Consider the following 15,608-nt stretch of genomic DNA (forward strand, 5'->3'; position numbering starts at 1 on the left):
TCAAATTCAATATATTTAGACTGGTTGACTGAATTGGATCTTGTGTGTGTGTCTCTCTGTGCATGTGTGTTTTCTTATGTGTACATATTTGTGATTGTGTGGCTGTTATAGATTTTTTTTGCTGATTTTTTTCATTTAACAAGTATAGTTGAGGGACGTTCAGCATGTTCATCATTTTTTCAGCTGTCCATTTTTGCTTTTCCAATTTTTCTGTTTAAGTTATTACTATTGTGCTAAATCATACCATTTCTGCTATTTTATAAGATTTGTGCCAAATACCGTATTTCTGCCAAATATAGTATTTCTGATTAATTATAGTTTTTTCTACCAAATCATAGTACAGTATTTCCGCTTTTTATAGGGTTTGTGCTTAATAAAGTATTTCTGCTAAATTATAGTATTTCTGCTTTTTATAGTATTTGTGCTAAATTATAGTATTTCTGCCAAATTATAATATTTGTGCTAAAATATAGTCTTAATTTAAAATTACAATATTCATAGTTCATCACAGTGTCTCTGGTAAATCACAATATTTCTGCTCTGTTGTACTATTTTTCTAAATCATAGTGTTTCTGTAATGTTTAAGTATTTTTGGCTAAATATATTCTTTCTGTTATCTTATACTATTTCTCCTAAATTCTTGTATTTTTGAGAAGTTATCATGTTTCTGGTAAGTTACAATATTTCTGCTAAATTCTGCTATGCTATTGTATTTCTGCCAAGTATTATGTTTCCTCTAAGATATTGCAGTTCTGCTAAGTTATTCCATTTTAGCAAACTTATTTTGCTTCTGCAAAGTTTTTACAATTTCTGCAACTTTTCAGCTTTTTCAGCTAGTTTTTGCATACAGCTTCAGCTTTAAGCATCCACACTGCATTTTCGCAGGAAATGCAAATTTTTCTAGTTATTATTATTATTCTAGTTGCTTCCGTACACTTTTCGCCGTTAAACTACTTCCACAATTTTCAGCCGATTTTCACCGTTCAAATTTTAAACTATTCAGCTATTTTTGCTAATTCCTGCTATGATTTTTGCTATTTTTAACTATTATACTTTTTAAAATATTCCACTTTTTTCCTTTAATTTGTCCCATTGAAATGAATGGGAAACTTCAGCAATTCTGCTAAAATTTGCTTGTTTTTGAAACTTAACTACTTCCTCATATTTTCACCTAGAACAACCATTCAAACTTTAAAATGTTCACAAATTATTGGGCTATTCAGGTATGATTCAGCTTTTTCAAATCTTTTACTGTTTTACTTTTATGCCTCTTAAAGTTTTGAGTTGCAAAATTGTGATTTTTCACAAAATACATGTGTTGTTATGGTTGCTATGCTCTTAGCTTGCAGTGTGCCACTGAAGGTTTTGCAATTTTCACTTCATGTCCGAACAACTTCCTGCTACTTGCTCAATTTTCACTCAACTTCCACAAATTATACATCAAAACGTAGGTATTTTTGCTGGCTTTCAGAAAATGTCACCATCATTGTTGTGGGATTTATAGAATTTTTGCAAATCTCCTCAGACTAACACAAGGTCAGAAAACTCTCCATATAAAGTGAATGGAGAGCTTGTTCAAAATCACCGCTGGATTTCTGTAATGAGAGGCATATTCGAATCGTCATATCTCCTTAACGAAGCAAAGTTAAGACATGAGGCTTGTCCCCGAATATCTTCAGACACCCCTGACGCTCACAATTCAAGAATTTCTTTCTCACCTATTACCGTTCTGAAATGAGTTGGACTTGTTTGAGGGTAGGAAATTCGTCCTTCGCTCAGATTTCTTCAGATTTCAAACTGTGGAAATGAACCACTTTTTTCTCTCGTCATAACTTTTTGTTGGATTTCCACAGAGACCTGTAAATTTCCATGATTGTTCACCAAAGCCTGCTGTCTCTTACGGTGAAAGAATGATATCGATACTCCAAATAGATTTCGAGTTAGAAAGCATTGTTTGAGGGCAAGTCAAGGCAGTTTTTGCTTCGCTCTACTCAGTTATGGTGCATTACAAGTCAAATATCTTTAATAATTCATATTTTAATGATAAATTGTAAACACTGGAAGATTCCCCCATCTCTTCTGAACAAAACGGTGTAAGAATGACCGCTCTAGCCCCTACGGTTTGGAAATTATGGTCATTTGTTTGAGGGGAGTCCTCACTATGAGAAATAGGCTGCAATAATCCTGTGCCTCTCTGTGCTGCGTGTGTAAAAAGAGGCACATGTTTTGGCGGGAAAAAGTACACAGGCTCTCTGATTGGTGGATTCAAATTCACCAGCTCCCAGGCTGACCTAGAAACTTACTTCTCTCTCCCTGTGCATGTTTTTGCTGATTTTTTCATTTAACAAGTATATTTGAGGGACCCTCAGCATGTTCAGCATTTTTTCAGCTGTCCATTTTGCTTTTCCAATTTTTCTGTTTAACTTATTACTATTGTGCTAAATAATACTGTTTCTGCTATTTTATAAGATTTGTGCCTAATATAGTATTTCTGCTAAATTACAATATTTCTGCTTTTTATACTATTTGTGCTAAAACATAGTATTTCTACTAAATGTAGTATTTATGCTTAATCATCCTATTTCTGCTTTTTATAGGATTTGTGCTTAATATAGTATTTCTGCTAAATTATAGTATTTCTGCTTTTTATAGTATTTGTGCTAAAACATAGTATTTCTACTAAATGTAGTATTTATGCTTAATCATAGTATTTCTATATATTTCTGCCAGGTCCCCAGGCAGCCAATCCTCTGTGAGGACTGAGAAATTCAAATTTTCAAATCAGGGCCTGCACGGCTTCCCAGCCAATCATATATGTGTCCTGAGGCATTCAAATTTGCATATTGGGGCCTTCATGGCTTCTAAGCCAGCCAATCATATCTGAGGGCTGAGGAATTCAAATCCACAAATCAGGGCCTGCACGGCTTCCCAGCCAGCCAATCATATATGTGGTCTCAGGCATTCATATTTGCATATTGGGGAATTCGTGGCTTCTAAGTCAACAAGTCATCTATGTCATATATCTCTAAAAATTCACATTTTAATGATAAATTGTTAACACTGGAAGATTCCCCCATCTCTTCTGAACAAAACAGTGTAAGAATGACCGCTCTAGCCCCTACGGTTAGGAAATTATGGTCATTTGTTTGAGGGGAGTCCTCACTATGAGAAATAGGCTGCAATAATCCTGTGCCTCTCTGTGCTGCTGCGTGTGTAAAAAGATGCACCTGTTTTGGCGGGAAAACGTAAACAGCCACTCTGATTGGTGGATTTAAATTCGGCAGCTCTCTCCCTCTGTGTGTGTGTGTGTGTGTGTGTGTGTGTGTGTGTGTGTGTGTGTGTGTGTGTGTGTTTAGTGGGAGAGAGAGGACCCTGCCCTTATTTGGCAGCATGTCATTGTAGGATTTAAATTGAATATAGTTAGACTGGTTGACTGGATTAGAGCCTGTGTTTGTGTGTCCCTCTGTGCATTTGTGTTTCAATAAGTTATTACTATTCTGCTAAATCATAGTATTTCTGGTACTTTTCGGTACTTGTGCTAAATACAGTATTTCTGCTAAATCATACTATTTCTGCTTTTCATAGGATTTATGCCTAATATAGTATTTCTGCTAAATTATAGTATTTCTGCTTTTTATAGGATTTGTGCCTAACATAGTATTTCTGCTAAATTATAGTATTTCTGCTTTTTATAGGATTTGTGCTTAACATAGTATTTCTGCTAAATTATAGTATTTCTGCTTTTTATACTATTTGTTCTAAATTATAGTATTTCTGCTTTTTATAGGATTTGTGCTTAATATAGTATTTCTGCTAAATTATAGTTTTTCTTCTTTTTATAATATTTGTGCTAAAACATAGTATTTCTACTAAATGTAGTATTTATGCTTAATAATAGTATTTCTATATATTTCTGCCAGGTCCCCAGGCAGCCAATCCTCTGTGAGGACTGAGACATTCAAATTTTCAAATCAGGGCCTGCACAGTTTCCCAGCCAATCAAATAAGTGTCCTGAGGCATTCAAATTTGCATATTGGGGCCTTCGTGGCTTCTAAGCCAGCCAATCATATCTGAGGGCTGAGGAATTCAAATCCACAAATCAGGGCCTGCACGGCTTTCCAGCCAGCCAATCACATATGTGGTCTCAGGCATTCAAATTTGCATATTGGGGAATTCGTGGCTTCTAAGTCAACAAGTCATCCATGTCATATATCTCTAAAAATTCATATTTTAATGATAAATTGTCAACACTTGAAGATTCCCCCATCTCTTCTGAACAAAACGGTGTAAGAATGACCGTTCTAGCCCCTACGGTTAGGAAATTACGGTCATTTGTTTGAGGGGAGTCGTCACTATGAGAAATAGACTGCAAAAATCCTGTGTCTCTCTGTGCTGCTGCGTGTGTAAACAGATGCACCTGTTTTGGTGGGGAAAAGTGCACAGCCTCTCTGATTGGTGGATTCAAATTCACCAGCTCCCAGGCTGACCTAGAAACTTACTTCTCTCTCCCTGTGTGTGTGTGTGTGTGTGTGTGTGTGTGTGTGTGTGTGTGTGTGACAGAGAGAGAGAGAGAGAGAAAGGCTTTTAATGGGATGATCTCATTCTAAGATTTAAATTCAATATATTTAGACTGGTTGACTGAATTGGATCTTGTGTGTGGGTCTCTCTGTGCATGTGTGTTTCCTCATGTGTACATATTTGTGATTGTGTGGCTGTAATAAATTTTTTTGCAGATTTTTGTCATTTAACAAGTATATTTGAGGGACCCTCAGCATGTTCAGCATTTTTTCAGCTGTCCATTTTGCTTTTCCAATTTTTCTGTTTAACTTATTACTATTGTGCTAAATCACACTATTTCTGCTATTTTATAAGATTTGTGCTTAATATACTATTTCTGCTTTTATAGGATTTGTGCTTAATATAGTATTTCTGCTTTTTATAAGATTTGTGCTAAAACAAAGTATTTCTACTAAATGTAGTATTTATGCTTAATCATACTATTTCTGCTTTTCATAGGATTTGTGCTTAATATAGTATTTCTGCTTTTTATGGGATTTGTGCTAAAACAAAGTATTTCTACTAAATGTAGTATTTATGCTTAATCATACCATTTCTGCTTTTTATAGGATTTGTGCTTAATATAGTATTTCTGCTAAATTATAGTATTTCTGCCAAATTATAATATTTGTGCTAAAACATAGTCTTAATTTAAAATTACAATATTCATAGTTCATCACAGTGTCTCTGGTAAATCACAATATTTCTGCTCTGTTGTACTATTTTTCTAAATCATAGTGTTTCTGTAATGTTTAAGTATTTTTGGCTAAATATATTCTTTCTGTTATCTTATACTATTTCTCCTAAATTCTTGTATTTTTGAGAAGTTATCATATTTCTGGTAAGTTACAATATTTCTGCTAAATTCTGCTATGCTATTACATTTCTGCCAAGTATTATGTTTCCTCTAAGATATTGCAGTTCTGCTAAGTTATTCCATTTTAGCAAACTTCTTTTGCTTCTGCAAAGTTTTTACAATTTCTGCAACTTTTCAGCTTTTTCAGCTACTTTTTGCATACAGCTTCAGCTTTAAGCATCCACACTGCATTTTCGCAGGAAATGCAAATTTTTCTAGTTATTATTATTATTCTAGTTGCTTCCGTACACTTTTCGCCGTTAAACTACTTCCACAATTTTCAGCCGATTTTCACCGTTCAAATTTTAAACTATTCAGCTATTTTTGCTAATTCCTGCTATGATTTTTGCTATTTTTAACTATTATACTTTTTAAAATATTAAGCTTTTTTCCTTTAATTTGTCCCATTGAAATGAATGGGAAACTTCAGCAATTCTGCTAAAATTTGCTTGTTTTTGAAACTTAACTACTTCCTCATATTTTCACCTAGAACAACCATTCAAACTTTAAAATGTTCACAAATTATTGGGCTATTCAGGTATGATTCAGCTTTTTCAAATCTTCTACTGTTTTACTTTTATGCCTCTTAAAGTTTTGAGTTGCAAAATTGTGATTTTTCACAAAATACATGTGTTGTTATGGTTGCTATGCTCTTGGCTTCCAGTGTGCCACTGAAGGTTTTGCAATTTTCACTTCATGTCCGAACAACTTCCTGCTACTTGCTCAATTTTCACTCAACTTCCACAAATTATACATCAAAACGTAGGTATTTTTGCTGGCTTTCAGAAAATGTCACCATCATTGTTGTGGGATTTATAGAATTTTTGCAAATCTCCTCAGACTAACACAAGGTCAGAAAACTCTCCATATAAAGTGAATGGAGAGCTTGTTCAAAATCACCGCTGGATTTCTGTAATGAGAGGCATATTCGAATCGTCATATCTCCTTAACGAAGCAAAGTTAAGACATGAGGCTTGTCCCCGAATATCTTCAGACACCCCTGACGCTCACAATTCAAGAATTTCTTTCTCACCTATTACCGTTCTGAAATGAGTTGGACTTGTTTGAGGGTAGGAAATTCGTCCTTCGCTCAGATTTCTTCAGATTTCAAACTGTGGAAATGAACCACTTTTTTCTCTCGTCATAACTTTTTGTTGGATTTCCACAGAGACCTGAAAATTTCCATGATTGTTCACCAAAGCCTGCTGTCTCTTACGGTGAAAGAATGATATCGATACTCCAAATAGATTTAGAGTTAGAAAGCGTTGTTTGAGGGCAAGTCAAGGCAGTTTTTGCTTCGCTCTACTCAGTTATGGTGCATTACAAGTCAAATATCTTTAATAATTCATATTTTAATGATAAATTGTAAACACTGGAAGATTCCCCCATGTCTTCTGAACAAAACGGTGTAAGAATGACCGCTCTAGCCCCTACGGTTTGGAAATTATGGTCATTTGTTTGAGGGGAGTCCTCACTATGAGAAATAGGCTGCAATAATCCTGTGCCTCTCTGTGCTGCGTGTGTAAAAAGAGGCACATGTTTTGGCGGGAAAAAGTACACAGGCTCTCTGATTGGTGGATTCAAATTCAGCAGCTCCCAGGCTGACCTAGAAACTTACTTCTCTCTCCCTGTGCATTTTTTTGCTGATTTTTTTCATTTAACAAGTATATTTGAGGGACCCTCAGCATGTTCAGCATTTTTTCAGCTGTCCATTTTGCTTTTCCAATTTTTCTGTTTAACTTATTACTATTGTGCTAAATCATACTGTTTCTGCTATTTTATAAGATTTGTGCTTAATATAGTATTTCTGCTTTTAATAGGATTTGTGCTTAATATAGTATTTCTGCTTTTTATAGGATTTGTGCTTAATATAGTATTTCTGCTTTTTATAGAATTTGTGCTTAATATAGTATTTCTGCTTTTTATAGGATTTGTGCTTAATATAGTATTTGTGCTAAATTATAGTATTTCTGCTTTTTATAGTATTTGTGCTAAAACATAGTATTTCTACTAAATGTAGTATTTATGCTTAATCATAGTATTTCTATATATTTCTGCCTGGTCCCCAGGCAGCCAATCCTCTGTGAGGACTTAGACATTCAAATTTGCAAATCAGGTCCTGCACGGTTTCCCAGCCAATCATATATGTGTCCTGAGGCATTCAAATTTGCATATTGGGGACTTCATGGCTTCTAAGCCAGCCAATCATATCTGAGGGCTGAGGAATTCAAATCCACAAATCAGGGCCTGCACAGCTTCCCAGCCAGCCAATCATGTATGTGGGCTCCAGGTATTCAAATTTGCATATTGGGGAATTCGTGGCTTCTAAGTCAACAAGTCATCGGTGTCATATATCTCTAAAAATTCATATTTTAATGATAAATTGTAAACACTGGAAGATTCCCCCATCTCTTCTGAACAAAACGGTGTAAGAATGACCGTTCTAGCTCCTACGGTTAGGAAATTATGGTCATTTGTTTGAGGGGAGTCGTCATTATGAGAAATAGACTGCAATGATCCTGTGTCTCTCTGTGCTGCGTGTGTAAAAAGGATGCACCTGTTTTGGAGGGAAAGAGTGCACAGGCTCTCTGATTGGTGGATTCAAATTCAGCAGCTCCCAGGCTGACCTACAAACTCACTTTTCTCTCCCTGTGTGTGTGTGTGTGTGTGTGTGTGTGTGTGTGTGTGTGTGTGTGTGTGTGACAGAGAGAGAGAGAGAGAGAGACCAACTTTAGGGCAGCATCTCATTGTTGGAAAAACATATAATATATTTAGACTGGTTGACTGGCATAGACCCTCTGTGTGTCTCTCTCTCTGTGCATTTGTGTATACATATTTGATTTTATGTGTAATTGTTGGCTGTTCCTTCTTGTTTTTTAATTTATTTTTATTTCGTTTTTTTCCACATGTGAACAACAATTAGTTTTGAGGGAACTTAACCATATTCTGTTTTTTTTTTCATCTTGTCATTTAACTTTTCCAATATTTCTACTTCAGTTATTGCTATTCTGCTCAATCATAGTATTTGTTCTAAATCATTGTTATTATGCTATATTGTAGTATTTCTGCTAAATCATTGTATTTCTACTATATTATATTTTTCTTTCTAAATATAGCATTTCTGCTATATAATTGTATTTCTGCCAAATTATAATATTTGTGCTAAAACATAGTCTTAATTTAAAATTACAATATTCATAGGTCATCACAGTGTCTCTGGTAAATCACAATATTTCTGCTATGTTGTACTATTTTTCTAAATCATAGTGTTTCTGTAATGTTTAAGTATTTTTGGCTAAATATATTCTTTCTGTTATCTTATACTATTTCTCCTAAATTCTTGTATTTTTGAGAAGTTATCATGTTTCTGGTAAGTTACAATATTTCTGCTAAGTTCTGCTATGCTATTGTATTTCTGCCAAGTATTATGTTTCCTCTAAGATATTGCAGTTCTGCTAAATTATTACATTTTAGCAATGTTCCTTTGCTTCTGCAAAGTTTTTACAATTTCTGCAACTTTTCAGCTTTTTCAGCTACTTTTTGCATACAGCTTCAGCTTTAAGCATCCACACTGCATTTTCGCAGGAAATGCAAATTTTTCTAGTTGTGTGGATGCTTTAAGCATCCACACTATTGAGTTCCTGTTTCTCTTTATTCTTTATTATTATTATTATTATTCTAGTTGCTTCCGTACACTTTTCGCCGTTAAACTACTTCCACAATTTTCAGCCGATTTTCACCGTTCCAATTTTAAACTATTCAGCTATTTTTGCTCTTTCCTGCTATGATTTTTGCTATTTTTAACTATTATACTTTTTAAAATATTCCACTTTTTTCCTTTAATTTGTCCCATTGAAATGAATGGGAAACTTCAGCAATTCTGCTAAAATTTGCTTGTTTTTGAAACTTAACTACTTCCTCATATTTTCACCTAGAACAACCATTCAAACTTTAAAATGTTCACAAATTATTGGGCTATTCAGGTATGATTCAGCGTTTTCAAATCTTTTACTGTTTTACTTTTATGCCTCTTAAAGTTTTGAGTTGCAAAATTGTGATTTTTCACAAAATACATGTGTTGTTATGGTTGCTATGCTCTTGGCTTCCAGTGTGCCACTGAAGCTTTTGCAGTCTTCTCTTCATGTCCGAACAACTGTTTGCTACTTGCTCAATTTTCACTCAACTTCCACAAATTATACATCAAAACGTAGGTATTTTTTCTGGCTTTCAGAAAATGTCACTATCATTGTTGTGGTATTCATAGAACTTTCGCAAATCTCCTCAGACTAACACAAGTTCAGAAAACTCTCCATATAAAGTCAATGGAGAGTTTGTTCAAAATCATCGCTGGATTTCTGTAATGAGAGGCATATTCGAATCGTCATATCTCCTTAACGAAGCAAAGTTAAGACATGAGGCTTGTCCCGGCATATCTTCAGACACTCCTGACGCTCACAATTCAAGAATTTCTTTCTCAACTATTACCGTTCTGAAATGAGTTGGACTTGTTTGAGGGTAGGAAATTCGTCCTTCGCTCAGATTTCTTCAGATTTCAAAGTCTGGAAATGAACCACTTTTTTCTCTCGTCATAACTTTTTGTTGGATTTCCACAGAGACCTGAAAATTTCCATGATTGTTCACCAAAGCCTGCTGTCTCTTACGGTGAAAGAATGATATTGATACTCCAAATAGATTTCAAGTTACAAAGCATTGTTTGAGGGCAAGTCAAGGCAGTTTTTGCTTCGCTCTACTCAGTTATGGTGCATTACAAGTCAAATATCTTTAATAATTCATATTTTAATGATAAATTGTAAACACTGGAAGATTCCCCCATGTCTTCTGAACAAAACGGTGTAAGAATGACCGTTCTAGCCCCTACGGTTAGGAAATTATGGTCATTTGTTTGAGGGGAGTCGTCACTATGAGAAATAGACTGCAATAATCCTGTGCCTCTCTCTGCTGCGTGTGTAAAAAGATGCACCTTTTTTGGCGGGAAAACGTAAACAGCCACTCTGATTGGTGGATTTAAATTCGGCAGCTCTCTCCCTCTGTGTCTGTCTGTGTGTGTGTGTGTGTGTGTGTGTGTGTGTGTGTGTGTGTGTGTGTGTGTGTGTGTGTGTGTGTGTGTGTGTGTGTTTAGTGGGAGAGAGAGAACCCTACCCTTATTTGGCAGCATGTCATTGTAGGATTTAAATTGAATATAGTTAGACTGATTGACTGGATTAGAGCCTGTGTTTGTGTGTCCCTCTCTGCATTTCTGTTTCAATATGCCTCCATATTTGTAATTTTGTAAGTTATTGCTATTCTGCTAAATCATACTATTTCTGGTACTTTTCGGTACTTGTGCTAAATACAGTATTTCTGCTAAATTATAGTATTTCTGCTTTATTATACTATTTGTGCTAAAATATAGTATTTCTACTAAATGTAGTATTTCTGCTTTTTATACTATTTGTGCTAAATTATAATATTTCTGCTTTTTATACTATTTGTGCTAAATTATAATATTTCTGCTTTTTATACTATTTGTGCTAAAACATAGTATTTCTACTAAATGTAGTATTTATGCTTAATCATACTATTTCTGCTTTTTATAGGATTTGTGCCTAATATAGTATTTCTGCTTTTTATAGGATTTGTGCTTAATATAGTATTTCTGCTAAATTATAGTATTTCTGCTTTTTATAGTATTTGTGCTAAAACATAGTATTTCTACTAAATGTAGTATTTATGCTTAATAATAGTATTTCTATATATTTCTGCCAGGTCCCCAGGCAGCCAATCCTCTGTGAGGACTTAGACATTCAAATTTTCAAATCAGGGCCTGCACGGTTTCCCAGCCAATCATATATGTGTCCTGAGGCATTCAAATTTGCATATTGGGGCCTTCATGGCTTCTAAGCCAGCCAATCATATCTGAGGGCTGAGGAATTCAAATCCACAAATCAGGGCCTGCACGGCTTCCCAGGCAGCCAATCATATATGTGGCCTCGGGCATTCAAATTTGCATATTGGGGGAATTCGTGGCTTCTAAGTCAACAAGTCATCCATGTCGTATATCTCTAAAAATTCACATTTTAATGATAAATTGTTAACACTGGAAGATTCCCCCATCTCTTCTGAACAAAACGGTGTAAGAATGACCGCTCTAGCCCCTACGGTTTGGAAATTATGGTCATTTGTTTGAGGGGAGTCCTCACTATGAGAAATAGGCTGCAATAATCCTGTGCCTCTCTCTGCTGCGTGTGTAAAAAGATGCACCTGTTTTGGCGGGAAAAAGTACACAGGCTCTCTGATTGGTGGATTCAAATTCAGCAGCTCCCAGGCTGACCTAGAAACTTATTTCTCTCTCCCTGTGCATTTTTTTGCTGATTTTTTCATTTAACAAGTATATTTGAGGGACCCTCAGCATGTTCAGCATTTTTTCAGCTGTCCATTTTGCTTTTCCAATTTTTCTGTTTAACTTATTACTATTGTGCTAAATCATACTGTTTCTGCTATTTCATAAGATTTGTGCTTAATATAGTATTTCTGCTTTTAATAGGATTTGTGCTTAATATAGTATTTCTGCTTTTTATAGAATTTGTGCTTAATATAGTATTTCTGCTTTTTATAGGATTTGTGCTTAATATAGTATTTCTGCTAAATTATAGTATTTCTGCTTTTTATAGTATTTGTGCTAAAACATAGTATTTCTACTAAATGTAGTATTTATGCTTAATCATAGTATTTCTATATATTTCTGCCAGGTCCCCAGGCAGCCAATCCTCTGTGAGGACTTAGACATTCAAATTTTCAAATCAGGGCCTGCACGGTTTCCCAGCCAATCATATATGTGTCCTGAGGCATTCAAATTTGCATATTGGGGCCTTCATGGCTTCTAAGCCAGCCAATCATATCTGAGGGCTGAGGAATTCAAATCCACAAATCAGGGCCTGCACGGCTTCCCAGATAGCCAATCATATATGTGGCCTCAGGCATTCAAATTTGCATATTGGGGGAATTCGTGGCTTCTAAGTCAACAAGTCATCCATGTCGTATATCTCTAAAAATTCACATTTTAATGATAAATTGTTAACACTGGAAGATTCCCCCATCTCTTCTGAACAAAATGGTGTAAGAATGACCGCTCTAGCCCCTACGGTTAGGAAATTATGGTCATTTGTTTGAGGGGAGTCCTCACTATGAGAAATAGGCTGCAATAATCCTGTGCCTCTCTCTGCTGCGTGTGTAAAAAGATGCACCTGTTTTGGCGGGAAAAAGTACACAGGCTCTCTGATTGGTGGATTCAAATTCAGCAGCTCCCAGGCTGACCTAGAAACTTACTTCTCTCTCCCTGTGCATTTTTTTGCTGATTTTTTCATTTAACAAGTATATTTGAGGGATCCTCAGCATGTTCAGCATTTTTTCAGCTGTCCATTTTGCTTTTCCAATTTTTCTGTTTAACTTATTACTATTGTGCTAAATCATACTGTTTCTGCTATTTCATAAGATTTGTGCTTAATATAGTATTTCTGCTTTTAATAGGATTTGTGCTTAATATAGTATTTCTGCTTTTTATAGAATTTGTGCTTAATATAGTATTTCTGCTTTTTATATGATTTGTGCTTAATATGGTATTTCTGCTAAATTATAGTATTTCTGCTTTTTATAGTATTTGTGCTAAAACATAGTATTTCTACTAAATGTAGTATTTATGCTTAATCATACTATTTCTATATATTTCTGCCAGGTCCCCAGGCAGCCAATCCTCTGTGAGGACTGAGACATTCAAATTTTCAAATCAGGGCCTGCACGGTTTCCCAGCCAATCATATAAGTGTCCTGAGGCATTCAAATTTGCATATTGGGGCCTTCATGGCTTCTAAGCCAGCCAATCATATCTGAGGGCTGAGGAATTCAAATCCACAAATCAGGGCCTGCACAGCTTCCCAGCCAGCCAATCATATATGTGGCCTCAGGCATTCAAATTTGCATATTGGGGAATTCGTGGCTTCTAAGTCAACAAGTCATCCATGTCATATATCTCTAAAAATACATATTTTAATGATAAATTGTCAACACTTGAAGATTCCCCCATCTCTTCTGAACAAAACGGTGTAAGAATGACCGTTCTAGCCCCTACGGTTAGGAAACTATGGTCATTTGTTTGAGGGGAGTCGTCACTATGAGAAATAGACTGCAATAATCCAGTGTCTCTCTCTGTGCTGCGTGCACCTGTTTTGCTGGGAAAAAGTACACAGCCTCTCTGATTGGTGGATTCAAATTCAGCAGCTCACAGGCTGCTTGACTGAAAACTTGCTTCTCTCTCCCTGTGTGTGTGTGTGTGTGTGTGTGTGTGTGTGTGTGTGTGTGTGTGTGTGTGTGTGTGTGTGTGTGTGTGTGTGTGACAGAGAGAGAGAGAGAGAGAAAGCTTCTTTAATGGGATGATCTCATTCTAAGATTCAAATTCAATATATTTAGACTGGCCGACTGAATTGGATCTTGTGTGTGTGTCTCTCTGTGCATGTGTGTTTCCTTATGTGTACATATTTGTGATTGTGTGGCTATTATATTTTTTTTTGCTGATTTTTTTCATTTAACAAGTATATTTGACGGACCCTCAGCATGTTCAGCATTTTTTCAGCTGTCAATTTTGCTTTTCCATTTTGTCTGTTTAAGTTATTACTATTGTGCTTAATTTACTATTTCTGCTTTTTATAGGATTTCTGCTTAATATAGTATTTCTGCTAAATGTAGTATTTATGCTTAATCATACTATTTCTATACATTTCTTCTCTTCTGAACAAAACGGTGTAAGAATTAAGAATGACCGTTCAAGCCCTTACGGTTAGGAAATTATGGTCATTTGTTTGAGGGGAATCCTTACTGGATAAGGTTTATATATATATATATATATATATATATATATATATATATATATATATATATATATATATATATATATATATATATATATATATATATTGTCTTTAAAACATCTTTGCAGACTGTCCTGGACTGGTTGTCTTTTTTGTTTGTTTTTTTAGGTCTGGTGAACTCTATCACCAGCTATTTGGTGTGGGTGTTCAGGAGAAGAGCCTTCTAATAATATTTATTTAACTTATAGAATTAAAGTTCTGCTAGTTTTTAGCAAATAGATATTGTATAAAATATTTAAAAATCACCTACATTTTTTATGTTTACAATGCCCATTGTGTGTAATACTGGAATTTCCTATGACCCGTGAACGCCTCATCTTTTACCTGACTGCCGGACATCCGCCTTTCTGCACACTTCGTTGAGTCCGCTCTGGGTGAGTGCTGCTCCTCTGCTTGTCCTCTTCTCTTCTAAATGTCTATACTCTGTTTGCGCGATGTAACAAGTTCTTGTTAGTGATTTATAAAGCCAGCCGAGGTATAACTCATGTTAAAGTAACACAATGGTTGCTTTTTAGTGAAAAGTTGTCATTTTTGTATGTAAAAGCAGTGTTTGATGAGCTAAAGCTAACAAACCAATGCTAACGACTAGCGTTCTTATGAGCCCAGTGTGAAATGAAGATTTGACGGTAAACCACGGTTATTGTGTTGTTTTATTAATTACATTTGGTGTGTTCGTGTTTGTCAGTCTGTTACATAAGGTGCAGTTAGTTCTCTTCACAAATCAGTTGGTTAAAACAGCCTCATTCTTTATGCTGTAAAGTTTTTAACGAACCGCCATCTTAGATTCAGTGTCAGCTGTCGGCAAGATCAAAGGAGCCATTTTACCGCCTCTGACCGAACACGGGAGAAAAAGAGTCGCGTGTGTGCAGGTCTTGTGGATTAATTAAGAGAAAGGAGGGGGGGAGAAACTGAGGATTAAACATAGGCTATGTCCCCACATACACGGGTATTTTTGAAAACTGAGACTTTACGTTTTCATTTTAAAAAACAATCCCGTCCACACATGAATGCAGAAATGAAGGAAAACTCTGCTAGGAACATACCAAAGCAGCAGGTGGCGATATATTCCTAACCGTGTAGAAATGTTGGCCAATCAGAAGTCTAGAAGCCTCGGTGGGAAATGGCAAACAAAGATGGGGCATAAAAGCAGAACAGGGCCATATGTGTGGGGGGGACAGTAACTGTGTGCGTATATGTAAGCATTTAAACACTGCAGAGAGAACAATTAACAGTAACCGTATTGTAGAAATGCATTTCACTGAAACAATAACGTGG

Source organism: Astatotilapia calliptera, chromosome 20, assembly GCF_964374335.1.
Source record: "Astatotilapia calliptera chromosome 20, fAstCal68.1, whole genome shotgun sequence".
Taxonomy (NCBI): domain Eukaryota; kingdom Metazoa; phylum Chordata; class Actinopteri; order Cichliformes; family Cichlidae; genus Astatotilapia; species Astatotilapia calliptera.